Here is a 15,813-nt window from a genome sequence, read left to right as displayed (position 1 = left end):
ATCTTTGCTCATTTGTTTTGTTTTGTTTTTAAAGGTGCTTTTTTGCTTATAGCTTTCTGCTTAATTTTAGAGCTCATGTTCCCTACACCCATGATTGAGGACGGTCATGTGCTATTCCAATATTCTTCTGATTCTTCTAATAAATAGTATTTTACCTTATAACTTCTAAGTCTTAGTAGGCCCTACTCTATAGCCTGTTTGGTTTCGGATGACCTCAGATGGACATGCAGAGTTCTCCCAGGTCCAGCTGGGTCCCATAAGCTGTAGCTCCTAAATCTTCTATCAAGGAGGACATGAAAATCTAGTTCCCAGCCTGCATTGTTATCATGATTGCACCCATCTCCAGCTGTGTCCTGTAGAAGCCGCTTGCTACACAGCGGAAGTTCCAATGACAGCATTGTCCCATTTCCATCTTTTCTGTACCAGACAGGGTTGCAGGAGGTGGGGAGGTCAGCACCTCAGCTAGCTGGGGAGAGTGTGTCCCCAGACTGAATGTGTCTCTTCCAAGTCCACCAGGATGATGCCAGGGTCAGCTTACCCCACAGGGAGCCCCAGGCCCACCTGCTTTCCACATTGAGCATGGGGTGAAAGGCTTCTGTTTCCACCTTCAGTTTCTGGGAGGTGAAGGAAAAATGGACAAAGCTGGGAAAGCCCCATGTTCACCTTTCTCTGCTCCTGTGACCTGAGAAACAGTCAACCCCACCTCATCAATCTGAGTATCAGCTTTGAGACTTAGGGGGAAAAATCTCCCTGCAAAGTCCTACCTCTCCAGAACAAAGGGAACAGAAGACTGACTGCAGCTGTGGCTGCAAATCATTGATTCTGATGAGCATTTGTGTTGATAGGGCCAGTGCAGCTCATTCTTTCAACAAACACTGTTTTTGTTTTTCATTTCTTCTTTTGGTGTGTGTGTGTGCGTGTGTGTGTGTGTGTGTATGCTCAATTTTCTTAACCAATATATTTTATTAACAACTTAGTGACCAAGCATACGTCACTTATAACCCGACTAATCAAAACAATAGGAAATGAGGATTAATGGACACAATAACAAAACCTTAAGGATATCAGTTCCGAGGAACGATTCTCTGGACGTGAGCCGTAAGATTTCTTCCCGCTGGAACCTGGGGTAACTAGAACCCAGAGCCTCAGCAGGAGCTGGAGCCCTGAAGTCTTCCCTTGAGCAGTTTTCTCTAGGAGCGTCTCGAAGTGCAGCGATGAACAGCCAAATCTATCCCAAGTCTCCAAAAAGCCCCGCCTCCAGTTCTGGGCTCATTTATTTATCTCCTCCCAGAGTCAGGTCACGGGATCTTTTCAGCTGGCAACAATTAAGCTCCGGCATGAGGCGGTTGCTCTTCTAGTGAATTAACCTCACCTGTTCTCTCACGAGACCATTCCAACCCCACACTTGGGATCCTAAAAAACAGGTTTATCTCTCCTTCATGTGCGTGCGTGTGCGTGCATATGGAAGTGGGAGGTTGATGACAGATGTCTTCCTTGGTTGCCCTTCACCTTATTTTTTTGAGACAGGGTCTCCTATTAAACCTGGAGCTTACTGATTCAGCTAGACTGCTTGGTCTTCTGTCTTTGCCTCCCCAGTGCTGGGATTACAGGCACTCACTGCCACACCCAGTTTTAAAGAGGTGAGGGATTTGAATTCAGATCCTCACACCTGTGTGGCAAGTACTTTGCCAGTTAGCCATCTCCCTAGCCCTTCAACAAATGGTGTGTGTGTGTGTGTGTGTGTGTGTGTGTGTGTGTGTGTGTGTGTATGTGTGTGTGTGTCTTCACTGAGCAGTATACACAGGCTGGCATTTTTTTTGGATGCTGAGAAATGCCCTACCCAGCACCATTTAGGATGAGAAATAACCTGGAGCCTTCAAGAAGATGTTGTGGCTTCTCTGAGCATCCAGAGGCTGCTCTGACAGCAGCATCTGACAAGGAGGAGAGGCTGCTGGGAGGGAGAAAGAGGCTACTTCGGAGACCAAGCATCCACGAGGCTCTGGCTCCCCAGAATCAGGCAGAATTGCACAAACTCCAATGAATTAAGAGTGTAAATTGAGCAGATCGACTTGGCTTGTGCAGTACAATAAAGATCTGCAAACACTCGGCTCCGTATTGAACCTGAGGCAGGGTGATTAATTCATTATTCACTTCCTAGGCTGGAAGTGAAAGTGTGTACACCCGGGGGCCAGCGCAGATGAGCATGGTCATAAATCATGCTATTTAGAAGTCTAGCGATGAGAAAGTCAGCTGGCTGCAAGGGGTGTTCTGTAGGCAGCAACAGAGGCTGCAGAGCCAAGGCAGGCCAGTTCACTCTCTGGAACCGCCCCAGTTGGCCAGGCATTTGGCTTCCAAGCCAAGGCAGCTAGCCTCTCCGCCACCCGCCTTGGCGCTTCCTGGCTTTACCACAAGCAAACAAACTCCATTCTGCCCAGCAGAAGTGTGCTTGTGACCTGAGATGGCCTCTCCCATAAGTGGATCAAGCCCTAGGAATAGCATTAAACCCCCCAACCCCAAAGGGCCGCTATGGTTTACTGGCGTAAACTAGTTCCCATCTCTTTCCTGCCTCTGTTCTGGGTTCCAGGTCTTTCTGGCCAGGCTTAAGTGTCTCAGCATCCTTCAGTCAGAGTCCCTGGCTGTCTCCAGGTGCCAACACTGAGCTACTGTCTTTACCCTCCAACCTCTGCTGCCTTCGTACAAGAGTTCTTTGGAAGACTTGAATTTCATTTAGAGAGTAACAACACAATGAGTCTTTTTTTGCATAGACCATCTAACTTAATCTTCATTTACAGTGAGAGAGGTTTCTTTTCTATAGTTTATAGCAGAGGAAACTTGAGGCTTAACCCAGTGAAGTGGCCTGCTAGGATGCCACCTTTGGTTGGCCTATCTGCAGAGTCTGGCTTTCTACTGTTTGTAACAGGCCATCTCACTTAGCCAGAACATTGTGGTACTTTGCTAAAATGCTACCGACATGTTTCAGGGCCTGCCAGACTTGCCTCTCTTCCCTGGAGCCAGAGTGAGCCCCGAGAGACTGGCCAGGGCTTTACTTGCTACCAAATTTAGCATGAAAAAAAAACCATGAAGTAAAATAAATGACTAAAAGCATTACCCACAGTGTTTGCCGTTCTCCTCCTGAGCACAGCAGCTCTCCTTAAAAAAGGGAAAAGGGTCCTGAGTCCTCTCATCCCTCCTCCGATGACAGATGCTATGGGCGGCATGCAGTCTGTCTACAATGCTCTTTGCCTCACTGTGCACAAAGAAATGTGGCTCTCTTAAATCTGCTTATGGAGCAAGAGAGCAAACAGCAGAATTCCTTAGCAAAAGGTCTCTCATCCAGGGATTACTGGACGATACTCACTCATTCTCCTCTGCGTTATGACTCACACTGCCTTTCCCAAGAACAGGCAATACTCTTCCAAGACTGCCCCTTCTGCCAGGCAGGGAGGGACCGCTGGTGACCAGAACTGAGGCCTCAGCTTAAGGTGGGGCTTCTGCTGTTGGCTTCTCTCAGTCCTGCTGACGTTGTGTTGATCAAACCCCATGTGAATGTCCCCAGGGCAGCTAGTCTCAACCTGGAGAATAGTGTGTGTGTGTGTGTGTGTGTGTGTGTGTGTGTGTGTGTTTCCTGAATGGATCACCAGATAGGCCCCGCAGAGCCTGCTTCCTGCTCACATTAAGCAGGTAGCAACTCAAGGCTGTTAGAGAGGGAGACAGAGGGGTTCAACATTTTCTCTGTCTACTTGCAGAGTTGTTTACTCACAGTGCCTGTAGCAGGGTGGGGTCGCTCCACGTGAACAGGGATATGGACACAGGCAGTGCCTGCCGGCATCCGTGATTGGGATGTGATGTGAACTGAGGCTCTGAAGACTGAGGAAAACCTGAGGAAAGTTGCATTTGGCTTAAGCCAAGATATAAGCACCCTTAGTAATCAGGACATGGTGTCTGGATGCAGCGGGTTGTAGTTTCCTCATTCCACACCAACCTGCCAACAGAAGCTGGGAACTTTTACCTCATTACTTGATGAAATGAACTTTCTATGCAGGTACAACCCAAATACCTAAACCAAGTACCCCTAAAATTGCATCGTGCCAAAGAAATACTCGAAACTGAACTGCAAACCAGAGTGGAAATATGCTCAATTGGTGTGTGTGTGTGTGTGTGTGTGTGTGTGTGTGTGTGTGTGTGTGAGTGTGTGTTTGTGTGTGTGAGTGTGTGTATGAGAGTGAGTGTGTGTTTGTGTGTGTCTGTGTGAATGTGTGTTTGTGTATGTGTGTGAGAGTGAGTGTATGGTTTTGTGTGTGTGTGTGTCAGTGACTGTGTGTGTCTGTGTGAGAGTGAGTGTGTGTTTGTGTGTGTGTGTCTGTGTATGTTAGTGAGTATGTGTCTGTGTGAGAGTGAGTGTGTGTGTTTGTGTGTATATGTGTGAATGTGTGTATGTCACAGTGGTAGGGATAGAACCCACGACCTCACAGATGTAGGTTGGAGCCCTACTCCTGAGCCCCAGCCCCAGCCCCAGCCCCAGCCCCAGCCCCAGCCCCAGCCCCAGCCCCAGCCCCAGCCCCAGCCCGGTGTGTTTTTGAGTGAACGCATAATGAAATAATGACTTTTAAATGACAATCTGGAGCAGGGAGATGATTTGATCAGTCAAATGTTTGTCCTGCAAGCATGGGAACCGGGATTTGATCCCTGGAACTCATATTTGAAAAACAATCCAGGCTTAGGGGTTCACACGTGTAATGCCAGTGTTTGGAAGGTGGAGACTGGCAGAGCCCTGGGGCTTGCTGGCCAGAAAGCCAAGCCTCATGAGTTCCAAGCTACTGAGAGATCTTGTCTCCAAACAAAAAAGAAAGCAGATGGCACCTGAGACCATCTTCTGGGCTATGCACCCACATGCACGCGTACACACGCGCGCGCACACACACACACACACACACACACACACACACACGTACATTTGCAAAAGCCCATGCACCTGAGATGGTCCTCTGGCCTACACACATGCACATGTACTTGTATGTACATGAACACATGCACTCACACACATGCACAGTCATAATTATTCCAGGGAATCTTTATTTACATGTAGTAAGATGCACAGGTCCTCAGAGGACAACTCGGGACTTTTGGTGTGTGTGTGTGTTCTTTTGTATGGTGGTCACTGCCTCATGAAACAGAATATGCCCAACTCCAGCCAATTCCCCACGGCTTCTCCCTAGTCAGTCCCCACCCTCCTGGGTGAGAACTGTACTAATTTGTTCACTGAACTTTAATTTGCTGCTGCCTTTGAAACTGCACATAACTGGAACCAGACCTGTGCATTCTCCGGCTTCTTTAGCTTAGTGAAACGTGTTTGAGATTAATCCATTCTACCCTTGAATCATCGGCAGCTCACACGGTGAAGACGGACAAATCTGCTGATCCACTTGCCTGCTGACAGATAGTTGTTTTCTTTCTAGTGTTTGGTTGTTAAGAATACAACTGGATATAGCCTTTTTGTTCATCCTTGTTACAGGAGGCTTGGTATAAAAGTACAAATCCTTTATGTTAAATAGCACTTTATTAGAAACTGCCAGGCTATATGCAGTAGGTTTAAAAATAACTCGCAGAAACATGGACTAACGGTAGAGCACCACTAAACTTACATACTAACTCATATGTTAAATGATTTGTTTTTATTTATGTGTATGAGTGTTTGTATGTATGTATGTATGTATGTATGTATGGTATGATATGATGTAAGTGTACCACATATGTGCCTGGTGCCCACAGAGACCAAAAGAAATCATTGGATAACTTGGAACTGGAGCTAAAGATGATTTGAGCCACCATGTGGGTGCCAGGAACTAAACCCAAGTCCTGTGCAAGAGCAGTAAGTACTCTTAGTCACCCAGCCATACCTCTAGCTCTGAATTTATATATACACATATGTACAGATAATTTTTATTATTGGTTATGTGCACATGTGTGATTTACATGTGGATATGTATGTGCACACAAGTGCAGGTTGCCTGTGGAGGCCAGAGTTACCAGATCAGAGCGACAGTCACTTGCAGTTGTGAGCTGTCCCATATGGGTGTGAGCTATCCTAGGTATGTGTGAGCTAGCTGCCTTACATGGGTGTGAATTGCCCTGTGTGGAAGTGTGCTGCCCTACATGGGTGTGAGATGCTCTGCATGGGTGTGAGCTCTCCTAGGTGGGTGTGAGCTGCCCTGTGTGGGTGTGAGCTGTCCGAGGTGGGTGTGAGCTGCCCTATGTGGGTGTGAGCTGCCCTGCATGGGTGTGAGCTGCCCTGCATGGGTGTGAGCTGCCCTATGTGGATATGAATTGCCCTGCATGGGTGTGAGCTGCCCTACATGGGTGTTGGGAATCAAACTTGGCTCCTTTGCAAGAGCAATATGTGCTTTTAATCACTGAATCGTCTCTGAGAGCTCCCTCCCATATATTTTTAAAAAATAGGCCAATTAGGAAAAACCATTCAACATTCAAAAATACTTATAAAGATAATTTCATTCTATATAAAATTTAACAATATACTCTTAGGATATACATTTTCAGTATCTAGGCACTTTAAGCAAATTTACTCTGAGTAAATAGGTTAAACAAAGGCTCTTATAGTCTTGTTAGGCCTACCCAACCCTACCTAGTACTGATTCAATTCAGTTTTTAAACAGCGCAGACTGGATGTTCTTTCCTAGGAGATCCATACCATTGAGAAGCACATGGATATTATGCATAGAGATATATGGCACTGGGAGGCAGGAACAAGTGGACACTTGGGACAGAGCTCCAGGGAGCCTGGTAATGGGCCAGGAACTAGTGAGATGCCCAGGGCATGAAAGCCTGGTGGAACCACACAGGGGCCTCTGCAGTGGTGTGAGCAGAAGAGTGAGAGTCTCTGGGGAGCCCAAGTGATTCACAAGATCTGGCCCAGCAAGACTGGGAGCAATTTGTGTAGAGGAGCTGGTGTGTCATTACAGTGAATAGAGACAGAAGCATCTCCGTGACAGTGGGCTCAGAACCATGGGACCAGAGAGCCACCTCGTTAGTGGACTGTGCAAATTCAACACAGTGTCAACCAACTCAGGGCAGATATTTCCATTTTCAATGTCAAAATGTGATCACATATAGGATTACAAGTTAGAAAAAAAAGAGTTATCATCAAATGTGTTCGCTATCTCTTCTGTCTTAGTGTCTTGCATGTATTTGATAAAACCAGCTCCCGGTCACCTTCCACGTTATCCATAAAAAACCTTCCTGGTAAGGTGACGCTAGACAATGACAGTGAGCTTTGCATTTCACAGAAGCCAGGAGGATTTTGAATGTTTTCATCTGAAAGGGATGATAAACACCTGAGATGTACTTGCTTGGTGTTGTACAAGGTACTTCATAAGTAAATGTAACCATTTCATGGACTCATTGGAAAATATAATTATTAACTTGGACAGAATCTGAACAAATTCCATGGGAAAGCCACCAGACTCCCTTCCAGGGTGCCGCGACACCGAAAGAACTCTATCAAGGGATTATAAATCCACCTCCTGTCCCTGCTCACGCCCACATATGCAGAAGAAAGCAGGAAGAGGAAAAGGCCTCAGAGAAATTGAGATGTAGGATTTATGAATAAGCCCTTATCCACTCACCGGGGCCCAGAGAGGGAGGGAGGGAGGAAGAAGGAGAGGGAGGGAAGAGGAAGGGGAAGGGGGGAAAGAAGGGGGAAGAGAAGGGGAGGGAAAGAGGGAGACACAGAGAGGCGGGGGGGGGGGGGGGGAGAGAGGGAGGGAGGGAGGGAGCAGTTCCTAGTGAGTCCACACTAGTTCCTGGCAGACACTGCTTTCTTGTTGAAGAACTCAGAAGTCCATCTGTTCAGTAATCTCGTCTAGATTTTGGTTGGCACTGGTAACACTCATCAATCAAACTGTGAATTTCATTTATTAACTCTGATTCAAAAATCAGTCCTTCATGATTATGAGTATGTACGTACGTACGCATGTATGTATGTATGTATGTATGCACTGGAAAGAGAGAGAGAGAGAGAGAGAGAGAGAGAGAGAGAGAGAGAGAGGGAGGGAGGATGCTTGCACGTGCTTGCAAGTAAATGAAGGAAAGGTGTGGACTAGAGGTAAGCCTTAGGTCGTGTTCCTCAGAAGCTATCCACCTTGCATTTTTGAGACAGGATCCCAAAGCAGCTAGGACAGCTAGCCTGGCTCCTAGGGAGCCCCAGAAACCTGTCTGTGCCTGTTTCCAAATCACCAGTGACCATAAGCCACTATAAACACAGCCATCACACGGGGCTTTTTACGTGTGTAGGGTTCTCATGATTGCATGCAGAGCATTTATCTGACTGAATCATTTCCCCAGCCCTAGCCCGTTTTTCATGGATGTCTTTTCTGTGCCTTCCCTCTGGTTTCCTGGGTTAGATTTTTTTTGCTGTTCTCTGGGCAGTCAGCTCCCCAGACAAGGTGAGCTAAGTTATTTAAATATGTACTTCCCAGACGCGTAGACCTGCTGGGGTCTGGGTAGAAAGCAACAGGTGACATTTTGGTCATAACACTTGTGATAAACAAAAAGTTCTACAGTCTTTTTAAGACACCAATACAAGACGGCATGGTGGTGTGCGCCTTTAATCCCAGTACTCAGGAGGCAGAGGCAGGAGGATCTCTGTGAGTTGGAGGCCAATCTGCAGCCTAGTCTACAAAGTGAGTTCAGGGAAGCCAGGGCTACACAGAGAAACTCTCTATCTCAATAAAACACACACACACACACACACACACACACACACACACACACACACACACACAGAGACAGAGACAGAGACAGAGAGACAGAGAGAGAGAGACAGAAGAGAGACAGACAGAGAGAGAGAGAGACAGAGAGACAGAGAGACAGAGAGACAGAGAGACAGAGAGAGACAGAGAGAGAGACACACACGGAGGGGTGGGGATGGAGGGAGAGAATGCAATATAGTCTTGGTTTAGATGGGAATTTCACTACTTTGTAACAAGAAATCTGGAAAGCTGTTTAAGCTTAAATCTTTCTCATCTGCCTGGGCTTGCTTCCAGCAGGGGCTGGCATGCATCTGGCTTCTGTTACTGTAAACCTGGAACTCTGGTTCCTTCTAGGGTGGGCTGTGCTAGCAGCTGGGAGCAGGAGTCCTTTGACAGGTACCTCCGTAGAAGGACTCTTCACTCACTGGCCTTTGCACGTGCCGTAAGCCTTCTCGTTCTTTTTAGCTCTTCCAGACAAGAACAGGAGCCCACTTACCAAGTCCGAGCCTTGTCCTCTGCATGGCTGCTCTCTTTCAAGCCATGCACTATCTCTCAGTGAAGACACTGGCGCCTGTTCTCTTCAGGGGACTCTTCCAAGCCCTCTCCCATCTCCACTGCTCTGACCCTACAGCCTCATTGTGTCTTAAGAGGCTTAAGAGTATTGGAAACCAGTTCAAAAACACTTATGAAATATTTGAACAGTGGCCACATATGGAATGTGACTTTTCTTTCCACGAGGCAGCCAAGAGGAAGGCAGAGTTCCATCTCTATGTTCAGTTAAAGTAGCTTTCCACTATCTGTTCTAATCCTGACTTTCAACTTCCTCCATTCAGGCTTGAGGGCATTTCTATTACATCATCATCATCAAGTGTGTGCGTATGTGTGTGTGTGTGTGTGTGTGTGTGTGCACGCGCACGCACACACGCACATGTGCGTGCCATGTCACACATGTAGAGGTCAGAGAGCAGCTTTTTTTTTTTTTTTACCACTTGGTGTAACATCATAATGTGACCATTACCCACAAATCTTTGAATTTTGAGTGTGGACTTTGAAAGGTTATCAACACAAATTGTTATATCACTTTCTATAAATGCCTAACACAGGCCAAACTTATTAGTCTAAAGCTCCACCCCCAGACGGGGCCTGACCCAGACACCAAGAGCTTCTAGTCAGGTGGTCCATGTCATCCTCTACTCTGGGCAGTCGTCAGACTGGGTTTTTGGCTACAGAGACCATAATCTCAAAGCTGGGTGTCCATTTCAAAGGAGGAGAAGGAGGTGATGCATATGGTCATGTTTGCATAGCCAGGGTTGTCCCAGAAGGGCAGCTGTGTTCTCTGCTGATCCAGTCTGTGTTCATTGCCTGGCAAGAAGCCCTGTTTTTGCCATAAAGCATCCAGCAGGGCAGGGCAGCTTTGTTTATGCTCAGTCACAGCCCAGTCGCCTTCCTGCACACATGGATACAGAGCATCCTCCAGGCATCTTGAGCAACACCTGATAGTCACATCCCTAGGTGGGTTTGTTCGGCATCTATTTGGGTTGAATTGTCCTACTTTTATTTACAAGTGATGATTTTTATGCGGACTCTTCCCAGATCCCAAGACAGAATCCCACGCCACACAGGACCTCTCTTACTATACTTCTGCCATGAGGCAGCTACTTAAAGGCACCCTTTAGTGGACTTATTTTAATGACTTATTTCTGATTTGTAGAAGAAGAGAAGGTTGCAGAGCAGCCAGCGTGGATGGTGGTCTACTTGGCAGATGGGGAGTTTGCCATATCTCAGGGGATGTCAGTGTGGGGTTGGCAGGGATTATGCTCAGCTCAGCTCAGCAGATGTCAGGAGACACAGAATAAAAATGAAGGACCAGTGAGACTTCTCCTGCTTGACGCTGTCCAAGTCCCAGAGATCTAGCTTCAACCCCAGGGAGAAGGGTAGGAAAAACTCTGAACCTGCTATGATAAAAAAAACTGTCACGTGGGGAAAGGTCACACGGGGTAAGGGGCACTTGACCCAGAAATAAAACTTCATGTGTAAAAAAGTGAAGACCACTAGTACGATTTGAATATTAAATGTCCCCCATAGGCAAATGTGTTTGAACCCCTGGTCCTCAGCTTGGAGGTGTTTTCGGAGGAGGTTAAAGGCCCTTAAGAGGTAGGGCTTTGCTGGAGGAAGTAGGTCACTGAGGGAGGAGGGGGGAGGGGGAAGAGGGAAGGGGGAGGGGAGGGGGAGGGGGAGGGGGAGGGGGAGGGGGAGGTTGAGGTTTTATACCCAGCTCCATTATCTTACTCTCTCTGCTTCCTGACTGTAGTTGCAATGTGACCAGCTGACTTTGCTGCCACACCTTCCCCACCGTGATGGAAAGCATCTCCCAGAACTGTACGACAGAATCAGCTCTTTCTTCCTTAAACTGCTTCTTGTCAGGTCTTCTGTTACAACAGTGAGAAAAATAACTAATATAAACAGTCTAGTTTGTGTTGCTTTTCCAGCTCCTGTGGCTTCTGATCTCAAACTTCAATTCCTGTTGAAGTTCAGCTACTAACCTCTTTGCCGGTGGACCAGCTTGGTTCTGTTCTTGGGTGAGAGAGGACCTGATGGACAGAGTGTAGGGGCAGACTCCAAGGATCCAGAGAGAGAGGTCTGAGGGATGGACTAAGAATCTTCAGACATCCTGTAGTCATGGAGAGTAAGGACACCGTAAGCTAGACTCAGGGACTGTTCTCAGGGAAGGCTGGAGAACCCATTCCCGTCATGAGGTAACTCCACCAATGGTCCGCAGTAGTGAGGATTTTCCCCCCTTACTTCACATTGATGGAAACTGGAGGTTAAATCTCACAAAACAGCAGAAATATATAAAAAAAATCACAAAAACAAACAAACGAATAAAACCCAAGAAGGCCATGATTCCTCACAGGAATGAACCAGAAGAAAAGGATTCTGGAAGATTGAAAAAAAAAATGCAGACTACCAAGGCACTGCTCGCTACTCCAGTTCTGATCTGCTCCTGTACCAGGGCTCCAGTCAGGCCTGTGTCTCCCTCCCTCCTGAGTAGACCAGAGGCCCCATCTAAACAGCCTTCCTGCAGCAGCTCCCGTGTCCAGGTGGCCAGACGGGAATTCCAGACCACGGGACATTGACACAGCAGCCATTTTTATTGGTGCTGGGGCAGCCACAGTTGGTGTGGCTGGATCAGGGGCTGGCACTGGAACAGTGTTTGGTAGCTTGATTTTTAACTATGCCAGGAACATGTCTCTCAAGCAACTCTTCTATGCCATTCTGGGATTCACCCTGTCTGAGGCCATGGGGCTGTTCTGTTTGATGGTCGCCTTCCTTATCCTCTTCCCCATGTGAGGCTCCATGGAGTCACCCAGCTGCCCCTGCTGCTCTGACTCCATGCTAGTCCTGGTGCTGGGGTGTGCTAAGCTTTACCACAAAATGACAGCTATGTGAGAGCAGGACCTCGTTCTCCCCAGGACACTGACAGACACCTGGCACATTCTTACTGTCAAGACAAGAAAGCTTCAGATGGGTCACCGAGGCAGCCCTGGAGTCCCCAGAGACTCAGAACTTGTGTTCGCACGATGTCTACAGTGACAGACAATCTGAACCTCCAAGAATGTTGAGCCACAGGGCAGCACTTAACACACATTAAGGGTTACTTATACCCAGGAATGCTACACGGTAATTACAAAATACAAAGGCTTATAGAGATTAGGTACATATGATTCTGCCTAGATTTTAAGCTGAAAAGACTTAATATGTAGGACACAATGTTATTTTTAAATACAATGCCATCCATTTAGATCTATTATATAGAAAACCTCTAATGGAATAATAGCGGTCTTTATCTTTCTTTTTTATGTTTTTCTATGCGTTTAAAGTAATTATGACATAGACACATTGTTCTATTTGTTTTTTTAAGTATATGGCTTTAAGTGAAAATGTTAAATCCTGTTATAGCATCTATGGAGTAATGACATCTGCATCCCCTTCCAAGAAGAAATGTGACATCTTCTACAGGGTGTGGGGCAACGGTCAGGCTTTGGCTGTGATACACTTCCACCTTTAAACTGACCCCGTCTCTTTCCGGACAGTCAACAGCCAGTGCCAGCATGGAAGGGCACTACCCCCACCATCCTGCCTGACTTGGAAGTCTTGGTGCTTCTTTGGGCCCCAGACCTTCCCAAGGGCTGGCAGGGGCTTTCTGAAGGCTGCACCACAGAGCCTGGATCTCTTTGTACCAACCCTTCCTCCTCCCTTGTAGCAGCACTGGACTGCATGGCCCTCTTCATGACTCCTCCCTGTTTCGCAGTGCTCCATCTCCTCCTGAACCTCCCCAGGGATCAGTCTAACAGTCTCTTCTCAGCTTTGCCCTCCTGTATTAGGACAAATCTGGACTTAGCTGTTACAAATTCTTTACATAGAATCCTGCCAAGGAATTGTTATCCCAGAGGATCCCCAGAAAACTAAACAAAACCCCCTTTTCTACCAGGACTTTTTAATCTTATGATTGCTGTTCCCTGGGATTTCTTTTCCTTAAGCCTGGCTCCCATCACCTCAGGGCTCCTTACATTGGTTCTAGAATGAGGGAAGCTTGCTGATAAAACTGACAAGATCTGACAACTGTGGATCTTGGGTAACCCAAGCAACACAGAGATGGTGCGCTAGCTAGTTTTGTATCAACTTGAAATAAGTTAGAGTCATTTTGGAAGAGGAAGCCTCAGTTGAGAAACTGTCCCCACAAGATTGGCCCGCAGGCAAGACTGTGTTGCATTTTCTTGATTTATGATTGACATGGGAGAGCCCAACCATACTGGGGGCAGTGTCACCCCTGGGCTGGTGTTGCTGGATTCTCTAAGAATGCTGATGGAGAAAGCTACAGGGAGCAAGCACTCCTCCATGGCCTCTGCTTTATTTTTTGTGGTCAGGTTTCTGCCTTGATTTCCCTGATTGGTGGAAGATGAAATAAACCCTTTTATCCCCCCCGTTGATTTTGGTCATGGTGTTTTATTACAGCAACAGAAAGCCCTAACCAGTGCAGCCAAAGCCTTAGGAGTGAGACTTGGAGCTAGGGAAACTATGAATTTGGGTGCCTCTGCCAGGATGATTGATTTTCAGGATAGTCTCTCTCTCTCTCTCTCTCTCTCTCTCTCTCTCTCTCTCTCTCTCTCTCTCCCTCCTTCCCTACACACACACACACACACACACACACACACAAAAGCATGTGCATGCATATATGTGTATGTGCATGAGTGTGTGTGTGTGTGTGTGTGTGTGTGTGTGTGTGTGTGTATGTGTGTGTGTGAATGTGGAGGCCAGAGGACAACTTTGGGTGTCATCCTCAGGAATGCCATCTACCTCCTTTGAGCCAGGGTCTTTTGTTGACCTGGAGGTCACCAATTAGGTGAGGCTGGCTGGGATTCTCCTATTTCTGCCTCCGCTGACAAGTACATGCCACCATGCCTGCATTTTATATGGGCTCTGGGGATCGTCATGGTTTGCAACGGACATGTGATGATGTTTCTACCTAAGTTAAAGGCTTAAAACAGTATGTAGGACACTGCCTTGTTTTTAAATAAAATGACATCCATTTAGACACATTGCACTGAAAGTTTCTACTGGGGTAACAGCAACTGCCATTTTTCTTTTCTTTTCTTTTCTTTTTAATTTTTATTTTCTATATGTTTGCATATTGAACCATCTCCCCAGTCCCTCAGGGAAGTTATCTGTTAAGCAGATCACTTTTGCCAACACACAAAGGCTCAGGGTCCCCTGGCACTCATGGAAATACTGTGTTTGTTATGGAAATATGAAATCTGCACGCCACAGCTCAGGAGTCACAGAGTTGGGAGAAGGCAGCTCTCCCAGTCTCCCTCATGATTCTAACCTTCAGCAGCCTGAGGTCAGCACAACACGAGAAGCCAAGGATTCAGAGTTAGAGTGACATCAGACCAAGAGGAGCGGAGAGATGGAGAGCAAAGTGTGTGTGTGTGTGTGTGTGTGTGTGTGTGTGTGTGTGTGTGTGTGTTGGGGCTGCCTGCTGCAGGGCTACAGGGCCCACTCTAAAACCTATTTCTGTGACCTGATTTAAGGCATTGCTAGGGATGGTGGCCATAGTAGAACAGCCTAAACGGTTTCTCTGCCCACACAGAGGTCTTTTTCATTTCTATCTTTTTTTTTTTTGGTGGCAGGGATGGCGGTGAGGTGGACTGTCTTTCTATGTAGTTCAGGCAGAATTTAAACTCTCAATCTTCCTTGCCTGGGCTGGGGTCCCAAGCACTGAAACTGTCATGATGGGTTTGGATTCACTATGTAACCTAGACTTGACCTCAATCTTGTCATCCTCCTGCCTCCCACCTCACAAATGCTAGAATTCTACAGGCATGCAGCAGCATGCCCATCTTCAACATCTTTTCCCAACACCCCCTTTTCTGTCTCAAACAACCAAAATTGGTTGCTGCCGCTTGCTCACTCTGAAGTCCGGCTGATTAGCATGTGCAATGCGCACGATTTTGCCTATGTTAAATTGGCACAGAGGAAAATCATATTAACAATTGCATTTACCAGTGAAGTTGCCTGGTAGAGAGGTGAGGTAAAACGCAGAGAGGAAGAAGGGGCAGACAAAAAATAGGTGAAAGGGACATTTCCCAGGGCTTTGGACAAGGCTGTGTGTTTTCCAGAACATCGCAGGAGACACTGTTGAGGAGCCAGGAATGAGACGGGTTCTTTTTACCAATGGATTACACAGCCACCTGCATTAGACTCACCTACAAGTTTGTTTAAAAATTCATCTTCTTGGATTCCACTGCAGACCTCCTGAGGCAGATGGCTGCCTGGTGTGAGGAAGCTCAGCCCGTAGCCGCGGGACTGCTACTGAGTACCTGGAGCCTGGAGCGAGCGCTGAACTGCTTGGCACCTGTCCCAGGCTGCTGGTGTGGGTCCCATCTTTTCAAAGCCTGCTTTTTAAAGCCTTTCTTGGCTGTTTTTGCCCAACAGTTCCACTTCCTGGAACCTATCCTAAGGACATAACCACATGATGTGAAAGATG

General features: G+C 47.1%; 1 pseudogene across 1 annotated transcript; it reads left to right on the top strand.

Annotated features, from left to right (window-relative positions):
- The first annotated feature begins 11,722 nt into the window (after positions 1–11,722).
- LOC311597635 (ATP synthase F(0) complex subunit C1, mitochondrial-like) lies at positions 11,723–12,116 on the top strand (annotated as a pseudogene). Its single transcript has one exon. The product of its transcript is annotated as an ATP synthase F(0) complex subunit C1, mitochondrial-like (transcript).
- Positions 12,117–15,813: the final 3,697 nt, after the last annotated feature.

Source organism: Acomys minous, assembly GCF_964271855.1.
Source record: "Acomys minous genome assembly, chromosome: 5".
Lineage (NCBI taxonomy): Eukaryota > Metazoa > Chordata > Mammalia > Rodentia > Muridae > Acomys > Acomys minous.
Note: the sequence above shows the minus strand (reverse complement) of the source record. Positions and strands in the feature narration are given on the sequence as shown.